The following is a 15,617-nucleotide window of genomic DNA, read 5'->3' as shown; positions in this document are numbered from 1 at the left end:
TTTGATTTTCGCATCAAGAGCCAGTACATTTGCCGGTATTTTAATTCAATCTGTCTTCTTTAGTCTGAATATGTAACACGTTGATCAAAATGTAGACCAAGAAATTTTGTGTCTGATACTGCAAAATTTTAAAATATTGAGCCCTTAACTAATTCTGAACGTGGAGTGGGTAGGTAAAGGTCGTGTTCCTAAGTGGGTAGTCAATAGAAACTAGTGTAGTCTGGAAATAGAAATATTTCACCCCTGATGTCTAGATAGGCGATGTCGTTTATAGACAGAAGAAAAAATAGGGCCCTAGTACTGAGCCTTGAGGCACTCCGCATTCTTTTGGCTTGCAAGATGACATCGTTGTATCAACCCTTACAAGCTGACTTCTGTTGGTAAGGTACGACTTAAACCATGCGAGAGGTGTTTCCCTCAAACCGTAGTACTACAATTTTTTGGTTAAAATATTGTGATTAACACATTCGAAAGCCTTAGAAAAATCACAAAAAGTTGTTGCAGTGGAGTGATGGCTGTTTAGGCTAGAGTACTTATTATTAAGAAGGGAGAATTTGTTACGTAAAATCCCAAAATGATGGGTAGTAAGTATTTTATATTTAAACAGAAAGGATAAAAACCTTTGTGACCAATATTTCTATGATCTTAGGTAACGTGGGAAGGAGTGCAATTGAGCGATAATTCGATACTTGATTGTTATCTCTTCCTTTATGCAGAGGTATAATTATAGCCATCTTAAGGCAATTGGGAAAAGTGCCATTTTGAAATGAAACGTTAATTGAAGTGATAAGGTGATTTAATGTGCAATCGGGCAGCCTCGAAAACATTTTTGACGTTAAGTCCATCAGTTCCAGATGAGTATTTATTTTTGATGTCATTAATTGTAAAACTGCTAAAACTAAGGACAAAGTTGTGTGAACTGATTAGATTTTTATATATAACATGAAAATATTATATTTTTAATGAATTGGTAAATCAAGTATAAAGAAATACCAAAAGAGTTTAGTCTCTTATGATATAATATCGTTCAACAGTTGCTAAAACTTTCAATAACGTAATCCAAACTACAATTCTCGGTATTGTTTTGTTTATATAAAAAAAATATTAATTCTAATTATAATAATGGAAAAAAACTAGATTCATCATTCTATCAAATTTTAATAGGTAACCTCATTTTTATTTGAGGAATTTGTTTATTTTATATTTATAAGAAAATAAGTAACAAGTGTCATGGATCAGATTCATCAAAGTGACTCATCTAGTTCAAAAATAGATTTAATCTAATGAAAAACCACTAACAAGAAGTGCTCAATCAATTTTAAAAAATTTTTGCATCTCTAGATTATGTACGTAATATCAATTGGTTTGTTTACATTTTATTTTTTTAAAAATTCGACAGAAAAGGGTTTTGTACGTTCATGTTGCACTTTTTATGATTAATTTGGATTGTGAAATATGACGATGACAAATTGTTTTTTATTAAAATGAACTATCAATTAAAATTAACAAAACATTATAAAAATGTAAAAAATATAGTAAATTATATCAAATTTTGTGTACCTTATTCTATTCTATTCGAGTCGTTTAAAACACATAACTTTTTATTCATATTTTTGAACTCCTTTTTGATAAGTTGGAAATACATCCTCGTTGTTACAAACACAAGACACACGAAGACACAAACGAATACACAAACTTACTTCGACTTAATTATTAGTTTTGAAACAATCACTAAGCTAAAACACATGTTTAACACGTTGACCGTCAACTACAAAAAAACTTTTTTAAAAAGCCTATATTTCCTATACTTTGTATTTAAATTGTCTTGGCAGTCAACATCTCAAGTCTCGAAACAGGAAAAAAAAAGAAAAAAACCAGCAAAATAAAAAAGACAAAGGAAGCACTTGGGGACATCGAAAACTTAACCTTTAAACTTGATAGTTGATTCTCATTGATTAAATTATATTTTAGGGGACTACACAAAGCTAGAGAAATCCATTCTTATTTTTACAGCAATCCGTAAAGAGATTATACTATTTAATTATTTAAAGACTGTTTCTTTTGAAGATACCTTTTCGATATATTCTGAGATTCAATTTTCAGGTAGAATTATGGATTTTTTGTACATTTGGTGAAACATAGGAATGCGATGTAAAAGAGATCATCATCACCAATGCACATTATTGTTTATAACTTAATCTATTCTAACTGTCGACACATTTTAGACTTATCCACTTGACCTACACAATTTTTTGATATTGCACCTATTATTTATCATGAAATTGATATTTCCCCGTAGATAAGTCATGCAAATGTGTGAAATGTACGTGGTTCATTAGAATAAATTCTAAATAAACTCAAATTAAATAAGAATAATAATATTTTATATTTGAGTTCATGATTACATTTAGTTCAATTTGTCGACAGGCGACTCTGCCTACGGTTTTATTCATACTATTACTCCGTTTTATCTTTACATACTGCCTACCTTATTTTTTTATTGTTTATAGACAGGTATTTGATTTAATTATCGATTTATAATAAACAAACAGGAAACATTTCTGAAATTTTTATGCAGCTATTTAAGGGAGAAACCTGTAATTTTTTACGTAAACATTCAAGATGTTATAAGTAAAACTAGAAACTCCCCAATATCTTGAATTATGTTCAAATTTGGAAAAATGTTGACAAGGCTAAATTTTCATAGTATAAATTTTTCACCCCACTAAATAGAACCATCTGTGTTGAATAATAAGTATTTTTCTCTCTAAATTCTTGTAGAGGTACTAGCGCCACATAAAAATCCATACAAAATCAAATCGGCCACCTATCTGGTCATTTTATAAACCCCCTATCAATTATCTAGAAAGACTAGGTATTCTATCCTGCTTAAAAATTTACTTTTTGGGCGTTTCTGTATGACCTTCTGTGAAAACGTGTGGGTCGGTATGATTCCAATACCGCCAATTATGTATATTGGCTTCACTATAAAGATACTTTCATCAAAAAAACAAATGTTATAAATAAACCTGCGCAATTATTCACAAAACTTTTATCCTCGAACCGGTTCATCTTCAATTCTTGATCCATATTATCATCTTAAACTTAAGTTTTTGTATGGAGCAGCTACTTCCCTAGCATCGTTTTTGATAGAGATAGAGTCAGTTTTTTCCAAATTGCTTGGATTAAAATGTAATTATTGACTTACTTGCTGTTTGACATGGTTTCAGTAAAAAAATCATTCAGCGTCACTAGTACACTCATTATTTTGATAATTTTACTAATTCTACATTTTTGGTATACGAAACGAAATGAAATATATTAACTCTATGACAAAAAAACCACATGAAAAAATGAAATGAAATGAGGATATTACCTTTCAGCACTTTCAATCAAAAGCAGTTTCGAAATCATATATTACTTGACACCCCAAATTTTCTAGCTCCTTCATTTGAACACGCCCTGACCTTTCGCAGCATTAACAACCGTACGTTTTGGAAAACATTGGGTGTCTTAGACATTCAACTTTACTTTGACTTAGAATATTAGGAGGTTTTCGAAACAACCGTCTTATTGTTAAAATGAAATTGTTTAAGTTTGATTTAAGTAACGTTAATGTGAAAGTGTGCATTAAAAGATAAATTAATAAAAAAATATACAAAGGTCGACTACATTCGAGATTGGCGGAAAGACTATATAGAGAAAGGTCGCCTCATAGACATCATCCGTTCAATTTTTGCCAGTATTGATAGAAGATTAAGAGAAATAGAAAGTTTAAATATTAAAAGGAATAACGACGGACGACTTTGAACTAGCAGTACAGTTCATTTTGAAAACAACGTTTTGAGTAATAGAGAATTAACCATCTTTAAGTATGAAATCCCTCAGTCACAGATTGTATACAAATAGGAACTCTGTATGGAAAGTTGCAAATGAACAGTTATTTTACAGAATGTTACAGAATTTTCTAATTGGTATCTTCAACTACATGGATAATGATAATTTTCTAAATTAATATTATTTACCAATGAGGCAATGTTTACGATAGAAGGCATATTTAATTCCCGAAAGAGTCATGAATGAGCGAATGAAAATCCGTATGCCACTTTTACCCATCAGCGAAAATTTTTTGTAAATTTATGGTCTGGAATAGTAGACGATTAAATAATAGGACCATACATGTTTCCTCAAAACTTAAACGGAGAAATTTATTTCATTTATTTGACATTCTTATAGGACAAAAGATGATACTTCAGCATGATGGAGCTTCTGTACATTTTTCAGCAAATGTACGACTCCATTTAAATGCCACTTATGTTTAGAGCTGGATAGGTCTAGGTGGGCCAATTGGTTAGCCAGTTAGATGTCCGCATCTTACTCCCCTTGTTTTTTTTTTAAGTGGAGGCATATGAAGTCTCTCGTCTATCAGAGTTCGGTAGAAAATGAGGAAGATCTTGTTGGTCGTTTACAAGCAACAAAATTTCTAATACGCGTTATCAATGCTGTGAAAAATTGGAGCTTGTATAAACGAAAAAAGTGGACAATTTGAGTAGTTTCTTTAATTTATTTTGTTTAACCTATTTTTTGTTAAAGATGTGTTAATTGAATGTAACATTTTCATTCTGCATGATTTATTTGAAAAATTATCATCTAAATGGCATTAGTGTTTATTAATAAGTTCTGGAAAACCGTTTTAGCGTAGTAGATGCCAACTTTTTCAAAGAAAACGTATAGTTTAACGAACAAATATCATTTTGTAGGACACCATTAACCTATCGATGTAAGTTGATTCGGAAGAAACTGTTTTGTAATTTTCTAAATAATCACAAGAGCGATCAAAAAATGATGTTTTTCATCATTTGCCTTGGCAGTCGAATTTCGGGACCCTGTATATTTATTAAAAAATAAAACAATTTCAACTTGTCTAAGAATTGCATTCATTGTAGCTTTAAATGGATACATAAGTGGAAAAATGACAATAAATTCAAAACCTGTCCTGATTTTTAAAAATAAATATAAAGATATCTCTTCAGCTTGAACAGCGTACATTATAATTTGGTCATTCCACTTTAGTACCAGATTTTGAACATTCATTTTGCGATAAACTTAAGCTTGTTCTTCAGATTAAGAGAGATTATTTAGTTCCATACGTCCGAGAGTGAAGATCTGCATAAATTAAGAAAACCAGGTTTTGACAAATGAAGAGATAACAATGAATTGGTTATAAAAATCAGTGGCATGCAAAAAATACTTGAATGGCAAATTTTCTTTACAGGATGTTATTACTAAATTTCTATTGTATTATTGTAATTATCGATGTTTGCGAATATCAACCTAAACAAACTTTTTCCCAACCAACTACAATATTTATGTTAGTAGGTTGAGAATTAAAAATTTTGAACATTTTTTTATTGTGCTGAATGTGGAATTCTAACAATTTGCTTACTTACGACCTTTATTATTGTTGAAATTTTTTGTGATATTCATTCTTCGGCCCTTTTCAAATTCAATTCAATCCCATTTAAAGATTGGAATCTTCAATTTTCTTTATCGAAATAGTGTCATCACGCAATAATTACTGTGTGCGCCTTGATGTAATTCATTGTCAATAAATAAAGCCAAATAAGCCCACGATATTGAAAAAAAAGATTGGGAACAACAGAAAAACAATCCATTATCCAAACTATTATTTACAAAGAATGTTGATTTTCTAAGGGAGAGTGAGTTAATCATTCTTAGAAAATAATGCCGCGTGAAATTCAGCAACAGGAAAATTGAGAAGCAAAAAATTAAGGACTTAAGAAGAGGTGGGTTAATCCAAATCATCCAATCCAAATCATCATTAATCCAATCAAATGAATCGCGGGGCAGACGATTACAGAAGAAATAAGTAGAGGTAGACCTTTAAAATTTTTTAAGCAAGTGAAACAGGCGGTTTTGAGAGAAATCTCAAAAACAGGAGCTTTATCCGCACAGATTGTGAGTCGAAAACCGCAGTTCAAAAAACACCATTTGCAGCGAGGGAATTTCGCTGAAAATTATATTTAAAATAGCCACAAATGGTCGTTTATCCATTGAGTTTATATGTTTTCACAATAAAATAAATCTAAAGTATTTGGACTGCTTCATTACGTTCAACGAGAGTTCTTAAATTGTTTGACGACGCACCTCTATACTACTTCAAGAAACTTTTTAAGCAGCAACAGACACTAATATTAATATTATAGGTATGATTAAGTCAAATCTCGTCTTATAGCCATCTTCAAAATTTCTTTAGTGTGATCAATATGATCTATAAAAACGCACTAGTGGGTAAACATAGCTTCTGGTCAGAAAGATGAACAGGATCTCTTATACAGCTTAGAAGTTGGTTAACTTTTTAAGGTCTGATTGAACGAGGTGGATGGGGGTAGAGTGTATTATTCTTTGAGGGATGCACGCTAGAAGGGAAGAGTTTGGTGGTGTTTAGTTCTGGCAAACTAAATTACAAGTGAAGTTGAAACTTTTCATATATTTAAGGGAGATTGTGATAACTAAAGCTTAGAAAATCTAAAACTAGTTTAATTGGGCATGTTATATGATCAACTCTCTTGTTTACAGTTATTGTTCCGAAAGTATTATTATACAGAAAAGTGGATAATATACGTTTTGATCACACTTATTTTTTCTCTACATATTCAGTTTTGTATACCTTTGACTGCCATTTGTTACTTATCACACATCTTTAAAATCGGGAACTCTTCGTCAAACTTATCTATATTTCAATATCATATTTTTCGTTCATTGAGGAAAGTAACACCGTTATGGTTGTATTTACCTCCGCACTCTATATAAATATACGCAGGCGTTGAGTTTTAATATAGCAGTTATATTATTACCACCTCATTCTAGAAAATATTCCGGTACTTACTAATTTGTCGATTATGAAGACTTCAACATCTCGTAGGCCAGAACTCCCACACTGTTTCGTTGAATACGCGATTCTTGGGAATGGTTTTCAACTGGACATAGAATGGGCCTGAATCACAATAACCTACTTTACATGCACATTTAAACAGTTTTATAGATGATGAAATTATATCTTATATATTCAATTTGCTTTAGAAATATTTGCCTAGCTCGATTCAAATCGATCTAGATGATAAGTATTCTATAGCGATACACGCCATTAGCAATCTCAGTTAGGGAGTACAAGATGTGGAAATCTGTTTGCTAGTTTCTTGATTTTCCAACATTTAAGCTATCGAAATATCATCAATCAGTTAGATTGTGTCTATTATAAATTCCGTATTTGGTAAAATATAAATGGAATTAAACTTTCATCACGTATAAAATCGAATGAAAAATTTGATTTTTGATACAGTGATTATGTATTATTAGGTATTGCTATATATTATACAAAGCAAAAAATTAAATAAAATTTGCTCAAATTTAAAAACACAAACATTTAACGAAAAATTACATTACGAAATAAGGATCATAACATTAACGAAATATATTCCAAAAAAAATAAAACAATTCTCAAAATATATTTTGAGAATATTATATATATATATATATATATATATATATATATATATATATATATATATCTTTAAAGTACCTATTTTACTGGTTTGTAGCGCTTAAAGCTGTTGTTTATGGTTAGAGTGAATAAAAGTAAAATGTCGTTAAAAAAGTGACATGAAGTTAACATTATTTCACGCTTTCCATAAGGTAACAAAGTTTATTAATGCAATCCGTCCGCACCTTTATTGAAAAAAAAAAATAACCAGTCATTTTGAAATATGTACTCCTAAAGAAATCATAGAAAAGGCAAATGTCGCAACATTGGATTTAACTCCGGAAAAATCCAAAAAAAATAATCTTAAGAAGCACTTTTATGAAATAGGTTGGGTACAAACCTAAAAAATCTAATACTTTAATACTAATACGACAAATATTTAATGTTTAAGGTGAAAGTTTTAAATATTTAATCACTTTTTTGTTTAATTCGTAGAATACATTAATACTGGGAATAGCTAGAGGTTGCCGAAGAGAAGATTTGTATAAAATGAAATATAATGACAATGAAAATAAGGGGGAGTTTCTACTCATCACAATTCCTGTTCAAAAACGCATACAAGTTGGCATTTTATAGATATGGGAACCAGTTTAAACGTAAATTTAATACATTTATATAAAAAATATGCTAATCTGAGACTTCTACTATCAAATAAAAAGGAGAAATGTACAAAAGAAATTGTTGATATAAACACTTTTTCGAAAATACTTTTACGAACAAGCTCGCGAAATGAATCCTTAGGCCGACCCTTTCCAGCTACAATTGAATATTTTATAAATGGCGGAAGCGCCTTTGATGTGTCCTTTTGAAACTTTTTATTATAGCTGGCGGGTTATTTACAGTATTTCTTCTAAATAGTTTCTAGGAAAGTCTATTTATTTATTTCTTTTTCTTCTAAAACTTTGTAGAATTCTATTTGTAGTTTATATATAAATTTATGTAGCGCAGTGAATTAGTTTTATATAAATATTCATAGTGAAAAGAACGAATTAGTGAAAGTAATCACAGAAATTTTACTCCTAAAACTGTTTTCTAAGTAGGTTTAACCAATAGTTAGCCGCCTTTCATACTAACTGGCTGAGCAGTGGATTTACCGGATTCAGTAGTCAGCCTCTGTATATTTAGGATTATTAAGTAGGTAGAATGGCACCTAAAGGAGACTAATACACCAGTACCCTGCCTTAGAAAAAATCCATACGTGATGATCAAATGATTATTAGAGAAGCAAGTCGAATACAAGGCGTACCAAGAGGTACTCTGCAAGATCGCTTTCACGGTCGGGTAAAAGAATAGTCTAGAAAAATTGGTCCAGCTACAGCACTAACTCAAAACGAAGAAATAAAACTAGTCAACTGGATTAATAAGTTAATAAAATGTAAATTTCTCTGCAAAAAACGATCTTTTGAATACTGTTCAACAAAAAGTAATTAAACAAGAAAGAAAAACGCCGTTTAATAAAGGAAGTCCTGGAGAAAAATGGAATAGGTCGTTTTTGAAGAGTCATCAAGAGTTATCTTTCAGAGAAGCTAGGGGTTTAACAACATCAAAGGATATTTAAAACAACAGAATGTTTAGGATATTTTGGAACACCCTGAAAGAATATTTAATGGTGATATGCCAAGTTTCTCTATGTGGTCTAAAAAAGGGAAAGGTTCTAGAATCAAAGAGTTGGAAAAAATTTATTCGGTTATTAAAGAGATTCAAAAAGGTAACGAAAAAGAGACTATTTCAGTGTTGCACACCGAAAAAATGTATATCTAATGGTAAATTTTTCCATGTGTGAGGTTACCCCAACGCAGTAGTGGATAGCATACTTTCAAAATGACACTTGGCTGAATTTGACAGCAGCTGGATACGTAGCGATGTCTTCTACGAATATATGGTGACTGGCATCAACAAAAGGCTTGAAAAAGAATAATGAAACCAATACTGTTACTGATTGACGATCACAAATGCTATTTAACTATGGAGTTGAGTGAATTTTGCAACATCAATGGGATAATTGCCTTCCAACATTACCCACATAATGCAACCTGCTGTGTTTTACTGTGTTTTAGCCAAGACAACATTTTGCCTTTTATAAATATAAGTACTTGAAAACGGCACTGTCAAATTCCATCATCAATGATTTTAATAAGTGCGTGTTGTATCTATTTAATCCTGTTGTATATAAAGTGTGTGAAAAACCCGAATCGAAGATTTCAATATGGCTTCAGATGCTCCTTGCGAAATATCAAAAACAGAATTTGACGTATTAGTTGAACTGCAGAATAAATTTGAAGAAAAAACATTGACAATGTACAAAGTGTCAGGCAATTTATTTTAAAACTATTTACCCGTTAGTTTTTTCTGGCTGAACACTGGCTATACATAGATTTTCAAAGTCTGACTACTATAAGTTTTTCCGATTGCAACTTAAATTTTTCTATATGCCAATTAACTTTCAATTCAATCATTATTCGTTCGATATTAATTATTGTAATTTACCGAAGGAACTTAATTAAGATATCTCAAATTTCTATTTGAATTTTATTTTTGGTATTGGGCTGTAGAAAAAATAATGTATGCAACATATGCATTAAGTGCCTTTTTTCACGAATAGAAAAAGTTGTTGAATAAATTATTGTTTTTTTACCATGGCTCTTTTATATCAGTGGAAGTCCCTACATTATACTTTTTTTAATATTTGAAATTAAATATCTATATGATCATAAAAGTTACCACTGGATTTTAATGACATTCTATTTCACATGAGCGAATTCCGTTCTTCGTAGTTATGCAGAAAATTTGCAGTTAAAAACAAAACGAAAAGATCTATTTTAAAAATACCCAAAACACGACACGTGCTTGAATTAGCGCCTCTTTGTGCATTCAAAAACAAAACAATCAAGATCGACATGACTAACACAAGGAATTATAAATTATTCAATTTTGTAAATATGAATAAAATTATTAACAAACCTTTTATTGCAAATACAGCAGTCGGTCACATTTGAAATTTATTACAAAACAAGACCGGTTCATATGGTTTTTATCATGCGTGCACTCAAATCAACAAACTCACAATACTTGGTAACGTAGGGTATCAACTGAAAACGAATGCGATTGTATATGTACATTTGTACGACTGTATACCTTAGCAGTTTCCCCGCCTTCTCTGATTAGATTTTTTGCACTGATTTAGCACAGAGTATAATACATTTGATAGAATTTGTATATACTTTGAGATTTTGCTTTTTATGATTTAATTAATACGAAAGATTGTATTTAAGAGCAAAATTCCTTTTGTAACTTTCGAATAAGTACATCCTGTCCTTGTTTTTTTCAAATAGATCCTCAGTTAAAAACACGAAATTTAGGTCAAATAAATATTTTATATCTACAAAATAGATCCTTGTTTGACAAACAATCTAGTTTAAACGTATATACAAAGTTATGATAGAGAATGCACAAAATTCATAAAACATACACAATAAATTTTGAAGAAAATCCAAAAACACGTCACATAAGAAAAAACAAAATAAATTTGATTTTGAATTTATGATCGACATAATTAAAAAATTAAAAATTTACCTTGTAAGAACATCTATTTTTATCAAATTTTTCAATTATTTTAATAAAATAACTGTTTGTCGGTGTAAATCTAAAGGCCGATTTCCACCAAAAAAAAACTAGTTTTTGTATCGAAAGCGAACTTGAAACACAATTTCAACCAAACGGACTGGGAGTTGCGTGTTTTGATATTTGGTTTCCACTAGACTCGTGATTCCTAAAGTGGTCCAGGTGGACCACCAGCAATCCACGGGTGATTCGACGGTGGTCTATGTTGGGCGTGACAAAAAATGAGGGTCTGCCATCGTAAGCGGGTGTCCATGAAAATTTATTTTCCGATAATGAAAAACTGAAATGTTGCCTTGACTTCTATCAATGTAGGAAGATAATATGGATAAACTTCCGAAAAACGCTAAGAGGAATTGGAAGGTAAAAATGGTAGGGAATAGTCACAATCGAATAAGGACTAAGAAAATATACCTGGGATCGTGTGCATGCGCAGAATACGTGAATTAAAAATTTGGTCAAAAAAGGCCTACTCGTGCCACGAAAGAGAAAAGAGAAATAGAAATCCGATAGTAAAAGCACCGGACCTAACCTAACCTAACCTAACCGAATCGATAGCATCGACGTATTTCCCGATCTCCCGAAAGAACAATAAAATCAATAGTAATAAATGAAAAGCAATTTTATTCCAAAAAAATTTAGTCACTTTCCTCATCCTCTTCCATTGGAGGTCGATCATTCTTTCCAGAATACAAAAATTTTATATCCACAATGATTGCATCGAATGTATCCACATTTTTTCACCGGACTCGCCGTCTCCAGAGAAATTCACAAAGATGCAGGTCCAAGTTACTTCTGATTCCCCCCTCGATATTCTTCTTCTCATGTGCCTTCAGCTGGATTCAATATTTTGGGTGTAGGCCCCTGTTTCAGGGGCAACAAAGTGCTCTTGATGGTTGGATATTTCTGCTCCTACTTACCTGCGCACGAAATGACCGCGATTTTCGACCTTGCGAGTTCGCGGGAATTTCAAAATATCGACGTTACCTGTAAAATTTCATTGGCGTTGTTCGGAAATTCAGCCGATAATATTATAAGTTCAGCGACTGTTATTTGTAAAAACTTACATATTCCATATTCAATACAACGCTTGGCTTGACTTCTATCAACAGAGGCAGATAATATTATAAGAAGCTCAGCGGCTATTACTTATAAAAACTTCGAGACTTGCCGGTGCCGCGCCGGTTGCTTTTTCGTCCGCAACGTTTGTTCAGACTTGCAAATTAATACGACTTAAGCTGGCTACTCACGGTACTGCGTCGTCGTTGGACAAGATCAAACGACAAGATCGTACAATTTGGTTGAAACATTAACGAGGGCACACACCATACTACGCCCCAGTATAATCTTCGCTTTCGGTCGTGTCAGATCATAATGATCTAACTTTATTGGCGTCTCTCGCTCTATGCTTAACCAAAAATAAAACTAAAACTAAAATTAAATTATTTGCTCATTTTGGTGCAAATAATGGCTCAAGAAAAGGTGTTCACTGAGTCACGTTAATTTATTGGAAGAACTACAAAACTACGGCTGAATCCAGATGATTATAGAAATTACTTACGGATGGATGAATCCACTTACGTGGGATTGTTGACACTGTTAACTTGCTTCATTGAAAAAAAAAGACAGCTTTGAGGTAAAATTTGTAAAAATTCAACGTTTTATGGATGATCATGATGTTCACATAAATATGAAAAGTTACCTTTGGGTTCAAATATTTTAGATTTCTGCCCACCGGAAGGAGCTATGAGGATTTAAAGTTTACCAGTACCCGAAACTTGTTATGCCATTTATACAGTTCTTCATCAGGAATATTTGAAGGTAGTTAAATATATAAAAAAAATTACATATACAAATATGTAATATTGCTTTTTATTTTGTTTATTTTTAAAAATTATCACTAAAAGTTGAAAAGAGCTGAGATAAGGAAAATTCTGCATTAGCACTATGTTGGGGTTGTAGCTCAGTATAAACATTAATGGAGCCCCGATACTGATTATGAACAGCGCTTGATGGCGGTGTCAATTACCATCCCCTGCATAGGGAAGTATTTTTAGTTTCGAACAACACGTCATTTATTAATTTTTCAGCCATGTTCCTTTGATTGTTGGGAAGGGATCTTAATTTTATAGCGACATTTTCCCCCAAAATATGGTGTATGTGCTTGCAATACTTCAAGAACTTGTTTGATTATTCACTAATATATACGGATGGGGATATGGTGGTAAACCAATGAACCTAGTACCAAAACGGGTAGTCTTTGTTGACTAGCTAGAGCAAAAAAACCAATAAATTGGGGTCAGGGCCGGATTAAGCTAGGGGCTTGGGGGGGCTATAGCCCCGGGCCCCAGGTCCAAGAGGGCCCCATCATTTGGAAATCATTCTGTATTTTTTGATATGTTGATACCACAAATCTAACGTATTGATATTATTTTGTGAATTTTTCCGGGTTTTCGAATTCCTTAAGGGGGCCCCGTCATTATTTTAGCCCCGGTCCTTATAAATCCTAATCCGGCTCTGATTGGGGTTGCATAAAATTTTGGAAAATGAAAACTCTTCGTTAAACTATAAATCCAAGCTTTCGGGATGAGTTTTTCACATCATCAAGGAAACTACAATATAAGTGGAAAAGTAGCTTAAAAAATCAAAGTGTCAAAAAGGTGTATTTAAAGATATATTATAAAATTGACTTACGTTTAATTTGAGGATGAATTCCTAGGTGTTATCATATCGGAATAATCCATGGTATAAGTTAAGTTTTATATAAAATACACTTGTATTATGTATGTTGTAATAAATTAAAATTTGCTCAAATTCATGAATATATAAAAATATGTATTTAAATGTATATGTCAATCTTAAATACATATTTTTATATATTTTTACATATTCACGAATTTGAAGAATTGAACTTGAGTCAATTCCATAATATATATTTAAATACACCTTTTTCACATTTAGTTTGATTTTTTAACTTACTTTGTAGTTTCCCTGATGATGTGAGAAACACTTCCCGAAAGCTTGATTTACAGTTTAATGAAGAGTTTTCATTTTCCAAAATTTGCTGCAATGGAATTCCAAATTATATTGTTATTAACACGTTGACTGCCGTAATGGCAATCATTTTTAACATTTCTGGAGCCGGAGCTTTTTTTTTGTTTTAAACGTTCATTCCATAATAAGACTTTATTTGGTCTGTAAGTATATTTTTTAAGTGCGAAGCAAGAGTGCATTGCGCGGCCCCAAAGACAAATTTTCCATGCTGGCGCCACGCGATGCATCCGTGCTTCGCAGCGAACAGGAATAGACGTGCATCACATGGCGGTCAACGTGTTAATATACATTCCAGGCTTTCGAATACTCATCTACTCGTTATCGGGACTGAGAATATGGCCAAAAGTATAATGTAAAAACTAAAAAAATTGATGATAATTTGGATAATAATAATCTTGACATTGATAAAAAAGCTGCAAACCAAAAGCCAACCCTTAGTAAAGTCGACCAATTGAAAAATTCAAATATATTCCGATTCATTCAATCCAGCGCAACGGGTAATACACGTTAGGTTAGGTTCGGAGTAAATAGCTTTTTTCACGACTTTCTAAACTGTCTAGTTCTTTAGGACGATTTGAACTGAATTACAGTGAACTACTATCCGAAGAACATCAAAGAAACTTCTGACATAGACAAAGGTTGCGGTACTTACATTGAAGCTTCTTAAATTTAGAATAGGTAACCAGCGTAGCCCCCAGACAAGTAGCTCACTTTGCAACGTCATTGCTACTTGACTAGTAAACAGTTTCGGGGTACACAATAAATCAATAATTCAAAATAATAGGTGAGGTAGATTCATATCCTTTACGTACTAACTCATCTAACCGGATCTAAGAAAAGACGGAATTGAAAACGAAACGTAGACCATTCATAAATATTATTATGGGAAAAGCTGTTGGAATCAAGGGAAAAGCTACAAAAGAAAATTTACTCAGGAAATTTATGGCAAAATTATTGGATTTGTGGTTTTTTCCGCTTACTTTTAGGTGGCGATAAAGTAAAGGACGGAAATAGGGATTCCCGATCTAGAGTATTTGAGTTTGCGTATTAGAAGACACTGTTGTTCAAAAAATTATTCTAAGACAATAAACGGAAAATCGTACTGTAGACCCTCGGTAAAGACGTAAAGTAGTGCTTGATAATTCACATTTTTCTGATGTGGTAATCGCTCCAACAATCCATCACTTCAGAAGGAAAGTCGTTGAAATAAATGGAAACTTGACAAAGACGACGAAACTTTTATGAGGTAAGTTTTTTGAAAACATCGCCAACCGCCACTGCCTTGCTTCAAGCTAATTATTAATGTTAATCATTCAAATGCTTAAACCGGAAATATTTCGCGGTTTCATCAACAATTCGATAGAATCAATACATTTTACTA

General features: G+C 32.0%; 1 protein-coding gene across 4 annotated transcripts in view; it reads right to left on the bottom strand.

The window, feature by feature from the left end:
• The window catches only part of LOC130451633 (tyrosine-protein phosphatase non-receptor type 13-like), a 43,469-nt gene extending 32,747 nt beyond the window's left edge, over nt 1-10,722 (bottom strand). The window contains exons 1-2 of one of the 4 annotated variants that reach the window (XM_056790777.1): nt 10,526-10,722; nt 6,911-7,018 (exon numbers count right to left, since the gene is read on the bottom strand). The gene's annotated coding sequence lies outside the window, so the exon portion shown is untranslated. Of the gene's footprint in view, nt 1-1,560; nt 7,019-10,525 lie in introns of those variants that run through there. The other 3 variants (XM_056790776.1, XM_056790778.1, XM_056790779.1) reach the window with 3 other exon arrangements.
• Nucleotides 10,723-15,617: the final 4,895 nt, after the last annotated feature.

The sequence above is a fragment of the Diorhabda sublineata genome, chromosome X, assembly GCF_026230105.1.
Source record: "Diorhabda sublineata isolate icDioSubl1.1 chromosome X, icDioSubl1.1, whole genome shotgun sequence".
Classification (NCBI taxonomy): domain Eukaryota; kingdom Metazoa; phylum Arthropoda; class Insecta; order Coleoptera; family Chrysomelidae; genus Diorhabda; species Diorhabda sublineata.
The sequence above is the reverse complement of the archived record's forward strand: the minus strand, read 5'-3'. Positions and strand labels throughout refer to the sequence as shown.